This window comes from Larus michahellis, chromosome 2 (assembly GCF_964199755.1).
Source record: "Larus michahellis chromosome 2, bLarMic1.1, whole genome shotgun sequence".
Lineage (NCBI taxonomy): Eukaryota > Metazoa > Chordata > Aves > Charadriiformes > Laridae > Larus > Larus michahellis.
The window spans coordinates 138214207-138220206 of NC_133897.1; the positions used below are offsets into that span (position 1 = coordinate 138214207).

Here is a 6000-nt window from a genome sequence, read left to right on the forward strand (position 1 = left end):
AGGAACATTTCCTACCACTTCCAGTTTACCCACCCCTTCCCACTTGGAGTCATTCTTTCTCACTCCGCAGACTTATCAACAGCCACAAACTGTAAGTGGATGGTCAACCACCATGGCCCTAGCCCAGATAGTGGCCACTGGCGCACTGCTTACCCAGGGACACCAGAAATGAAGAATTAGCCCCACCTGAAGCAGGAGAGTTTACGCCAAGTGTGGTCTCCCAAGTTTCTATTTTTTTTATCTGCACTTTGACAAGAACAATTACTTTTTTTTCATAGGTGATGTTGAAGAAGAGCTCTTTGTTAACTGCTAGCAAAGCATGACGTAGGAATACAGCCCACCGCTGACCAACCCCAGCTGTGCAGGTCCTAGTTATCGCCGACAGGAACCCAAACATGATTTGGTACTTGCATGCCTTTAATATCAAAATTTTATCCCCAAGTTATGTAAATATTTGAATGACATTTATGGACAGTATCTTTGCTCATGAGTTTACCCTTTCCCACGGAAGACTTCCAGAGTGATTAACAATGCTGATCTTTATCCTTCACACTGACTATTCATTCATCCTTTCTAAAAACGAATACTGCTTACATACGACCCAAGAGGGCTGTAACAAGGCAGTATTTATCTGCCCTAATAATCTACCGCCGCTGCTTTAATTAAAACTTGGTTATATCGCATCCACGAAGGGAAGGAACCCATCCCGTCACTCATCATCTTCACTTGACAGCTGTGCTTGGTGCATCTTTGCAGGAGCAACTTTTGGGGGTCCCACCACTTGCAGCTCACCCTCCCCAGCCCAGGTAACCATGGGCACAGCATTGTAAAAAAACCACTTCCCCACAGAAGAAAATCAGTGAAACTGCTGAGGGGTTTGCAGCTTGGGGCCTCCAGTGAGTCACCGAGCACCTGCGGGGTGGTATTTATGGTGGTATTGTGAGCCGGGCAGAGCTGCCTGCGTGGCACACGGGGTTTTCAGGAGGTGAGGGGCTGGGGAAAGGTGGGCCAGACATGGCATGCGCCCATGAGACACCTGTGGAGAAGCCACGGCAATTCAGAGCGTGAGGGATACCAGGATGGAGATGTGGGAACAGCAACCAAAGACATCTCAACTCCCTTCAGTAACTTTGCAGCCGGACCTTCAGGCTTCAGCTTCCTCAGATGCGCAGGAGGATTTTACAGGGCCTCCAAGAGCCCGCAGGAATGCACAGCGATTTCAAAATCTAGAGTTTATTACTAGCAGTTTTACACAAATGAGCATGCACTGCTTGCTGTTTCCATGTTTTAATCAACGTAAGCAGCATCTGATGATACGAACGTTTAGAAACACACCACTTTCCCAAGGAAGAAGCTGTCCTGAACTTCTTCGCTCACCAGAAGTTTTTTTGCATCGTTACACACAACATAAGACCTGCAACTGACAGCATCCTTGGGATGCAGGGAGCAGCCAGGGCAGCCTGCCTGCAAGCTACAGCTCTACAATCAGGGCCTCATCCACCACATCTTCCCTGGCCAGCAGCTGCCATTCATCCAGCAGACACTCCAATTTGGGAGGGGGCTCCCACAGCCCCAGTCTGGCAACTTGCATGTGGGTGAGGGTGAGCCCCAGAATGCTCTGCCCCTTCACCCCGCCTGGGCTCCCTCCTGGCCACAGCATGGCCACCAGGCTGCAACGCGCCTGCCCTTCCGGCCGCCGCTCGGGGGCTGAGCTACCCTCGCACCTCGTGCCCGAAATCTGCTCTCTTCTCAACACCTGGAAGCAGAGGCATCGCGATACCAGCCTGGGTAATGTTATTTGAATGATTTATTGTTTCAATTAAGTGTTAAACAATGTTTTCAAGCCTTCTTGGTCTACTAATCTTATTCTTACATTACATTTTGCAGTTACAAATGATACAGTGTTGGAACTACTTTGAAAAAGCCCCTCCATTCTCCATCCCCATCTTTACTGGAAGGAAAAAGATTGTGTCCTGTTCCCACCATTGAACTCTACAGCCCTTTACCATCATCATCAATGAGCTGATAAACAGATTTAACTCCTTTGTGTGTCAATGAAGTCCCCAGGAAAGAGTGTTCCTTAACTAAATGCCACTGCACAGCCAGTAAGCTGCATTTCTTGTGGATTCCTCAGAGCAGTGCTTCTTAAAACATAAATTAGCTCTAGATTATTGAGCATTTCTTATTTAGGACTTGAAATCCAGTTGCTGCTTTCTGATCAATATAACCTCAATAGTAGGATAAATTTAGAGCTTAAGTTATCTAGTAGCAGTCATTTGTATACAATACATGATCTAAAGCCACATTCATGTTCAACTGCCTGGCGATGAAGCTTATGAGGAGCACGGTGCCTTAAAATGCAATGGATTACTTGTTTCTTTTCCTCATTAAATGACATTTCATAAAAGAAACTGAACAAAAGACAGGTGAGCTTGCTGAGTGTTATATCGCACAACCTTTACTCATATGAGCAATGTGTTGCCTTCAGATCAGCTTCTCATTCGAAAGTTGCAGATCCCCATTGCTGACCTGAATATTGATTTTATGTTAATAAAAACCTGTGTTGAAATACTGGTTAAAGATAAAATTGCTCTTGCACTTCAGGCCTGCGAGATGTTGTGCATACTGTATGATTTTTTTTCAACGAGGGCAGAAGACACTCATCCCTTACAGGAGGTGCTCCACAGGCTGCAGAATTTGCCCGCTGCTAAATAAGCTAAGACCTGAAATAATCACTTTTCCAGTTAAGGGAAGGCGCTTTTGCCATATTGAAGCTGCACACCTCACATATAGGTACATTTATCAGGGCAAAATTTTTAAAGACATAAAATAAGAAACCCTAGAACTTGTAATTTCTACTTCTGTATTATCTACAAGAAACAAATACGGTTACAAAGTACTTCCATTTACCTACCGGGTATCTTTAGCAGTGCTTGCTTCTGCAAATTCTCTTAACAGACACTGCTCCAGTCATCATTTAACCACAACGCAGACAGACTTCAAGAGGACTAAGGAGGATTTGCTTCTGGTTTCACACAGCGCGCTTATTTTTTTGAAGTTTAATTTAGTAAAATAAGAACTCTGGATAAAAGTTAATCGAGCATGTCTGCTAGGAAGGGGAAAAATATTTTCTGCCAAAATTTTATCTTTGCTCTTTCCCTCTCTCACTCTTTTTCTGCATTTGTTGCTTAATGGCACAGTATTATTTCAAAGGCCATTCCTTTTACAAATGTAATCAACTCAAGTATTCAGCACCACGGATGATATATTACTCTCCTTAAAACCAAATCTCTGAGGGACAGATTAGAACCAAAGGTTAAAGAGCGCTATCATTCAAAGCATTATAGTTCAGACACCTATAAATCACTACCTTTGTTTATTTAGATAATTGGGTCCATTAGCGTATGTAACATTCGAGCCACACAACTTTCTGCTATGACCGTTTGCCAGTTTTTTTTTCTGTCCCCTCTTGGAAGCACTAAGGGAAATAAATGCCCCAAGCAGCACAGGCGGCAAATGATGTGCTAGGAGAAACTGGTGCTCGCAGCTCCCTTCGCAAGGCTTTGAAAAGCAGCCCCTGCCCTCCCCCGGCCACCCCCTTTCTCTTAAAGAGTTTCCAAGACCAAGAGCAGATGCCACTGCGAAACAAACTGGAGTCCGGCACCATGTAATAGGATTTGAATGAAAATATAGTTAAGGGGCCGAGTGGCAGCAGCGGAGATCCCCGCGGCCGCGGAGTGCCGGCACGATGCCCCCCTCCCCCCGCATCAGCCCCGATCCGCACAATGATCCCAACCGGGGGACGGATCCTGCCCGGACCCTGCCCTACACCTGTCACCGCTCCTGCCCAAATTATCGCCCAAATAACCAAATGGCCGCCGCGGCCGGACAGGGGGCAGCCCGGCGGTGCCCAGCCCCGCAGCCCTGCGGCGGCCCCGCCGCCAGCCTCCCGCAGCCGCGCAGCGACAGCACACCGACCCTCCGCCCCCCCAAAAAAAACCCCACCACAGACACGCCAACTTCGCGTACCGCCCCCAACTCACCGGGAGCCGCCGTGCCCCGCGGAGAGGCGCGCCCGGGGATGCCGCTTCCCGCGGAGCGCTGCCCGCGGAGCGCAGCCCGCAGGGGCCGGGCAGCGGCGCGGCGAGGGGAGGGGAGGGAGGAGCCGCGGCAAGTTGCGGCGCGTCTCTCTCCCCTCCCTCCTCCTCCTCCTCCTCCTCCTCCTCCTCCTCCTCCTCCTCCTCCTCCTCCTTCTTCTTCCCTCCCTCCGCCTCCTCCGCCCGGCAGGAGGGTCGGGGGGAGGCGGCGGAGAGGGACGCAGCGCGGCCGCGCAGCAGCGCGCATGTCTCCGCGCCCGGCGCCGAGAGGCGACCGATGCGGCGGGCGGGCAGTGCAAAGCAGCGCAATCACGCCGCCCTCTGTGCGACCCCCCCCGCACCCGCGCACCGCAGCGCGCCTCTGCGGAGGCTGCGCGGGCACGGCTGCCGCCGCATCCCCTCGCTCCGCGGAGGCGGAGGGGGGGGACGGACACACGGACATGGCAGCCGGAGCCGGGCTGCCCACCTTGTCGCGCTGCCGGTGGCCCCGGGAGCGGGAGGCGGGGGGAGTCTGGGCCGCCCCCGAGCAGCGGGATGCTCAGCTGGAGGATGCTGCGGTGGCGAACGTGGAAGAGGAGGGGGGAAAAAAGATAAATCCAGGCGTCCTGATATCCCCCCCCCTTAAGCGAGCATGACTAGTAAAGACAGGTATTATGACAAAAGGGACATCTGCATAGTTATTGGTGGCTTTTTAATGTTGTATCAAGGTCTTTAAGTGGAAGAATTAGAACCGTATTTTACATGATGCAGGGAAGTGCAAGGACTTGGAGTGAAAAGCACTGTAAAAGGCAGGAAAGGCTGCAAAGGCAAAATGCCTAACTTAGATCTCTGGGGATTTTTTAGGGAAATTGCACAATTACTATAAGTTTCCACCCAGATGTAAGAACTGACCTAACACCCAGTGAGGTTCTTACTTCCTGAGAACAAGTTCAAACCTCATAGTCCATTCTGGAGTAACACTGATGTGACGCGTGGCTGGCTCAAGGTTTGTGCCTGAATCTGCATTTGGTGTTTACCACACAAGCATTTACCTATGCAGGAAAGTGTTGGGGTTCTGTTTGTTTGTGTGTTTGTTTGTTTTAATAATCCAAATAACAGCAGTACCATCAGCATTTTCATCTTCACCTAATCTTTGGCAAGATTATAGCTCAGTTTATTATCTCCATGCACATCCATCCATCCTCAGAGCTGATCTTTTCTTCATATCATCTTTCAGTATTGCCAGCTGTTGGGTTCCTCTGATGATTTGTTTGCCTTTTTTTTTTTTTTCTTTCTTCTGAGCCTTCTTTAAGCTCTTTGTCCAACAACTTCTGTCCTCAGTGGACGACATAGTCCATGTCTAGCAGAGTCCAGCCCATCTGAGTTTATCCACGTGGCCCTTGCAACAAAATGCATGTTATTCATGTTATTCTATGTAGCCTGCCAGCTACAGTATCCAGCTGATAGTTGTCATTTTACCAATCTGGTGTTGCTTTTCTTCTCTGTTCCAAACACGCCACTATACTGGCACATTGTAGCTGACCTAATGATGTTTTTCTCAGACTTTGTTCTCTGGTTTCCTTTGCTCGTCCTTCTTGAGGAGACTTCACATCAAATCCCTCCACGAGTAACAAGCAGGCTTTGTGAAACCACAAACAAACGTCTGCATCCACATCCCACCTGGTGACTCTGCGATGAACCCAACTATCTGAAAGACTTTAACTCTTTCCCCTCTGATTGTGTTGGCTTCTTGTTCGTGTAATCAATGAAGGTTTGTACATGTGGAGTCTTTAATCAGCACTTTTGTTCTACCTCCATCCTCCCTGATTCCAGACCAGTGGTTCCCTAGCTCTGCTCAGGGACTGTAGATGTCCTATAAAGCCATGGTAGGCCATCAGAGCCTCCGTAGTGTTTTCAGTTTAAA

At 49.1% G+C, this 6000-nt stretch overlaps 1 protein-coding gene across 2 annotated transcripts in view; it reads right to left on the bottom strand.

The window, feature by feature from the left end:
* Positions 1–4285, bottom strand: part of PAG1 (phosphoprotein membrane anchor with glycosphingolipid microdomains 1) — a 117184-nt gene extending 112899 nt beyond the window's left edge. For both annotated transcript variants that reach the window (XM_074577335.1, XM_074577337.1), the window contains exon 1: positions 4044–4285. The gene's annotated coding sequence lies outside the window, so the exon portion shown is untranslated. The remainder of the gene's footprint in view (positions 1–4043) is intronic.
* Between the last annotated feature and the right edge of the window lie 1715 nt (positions 4286–6000).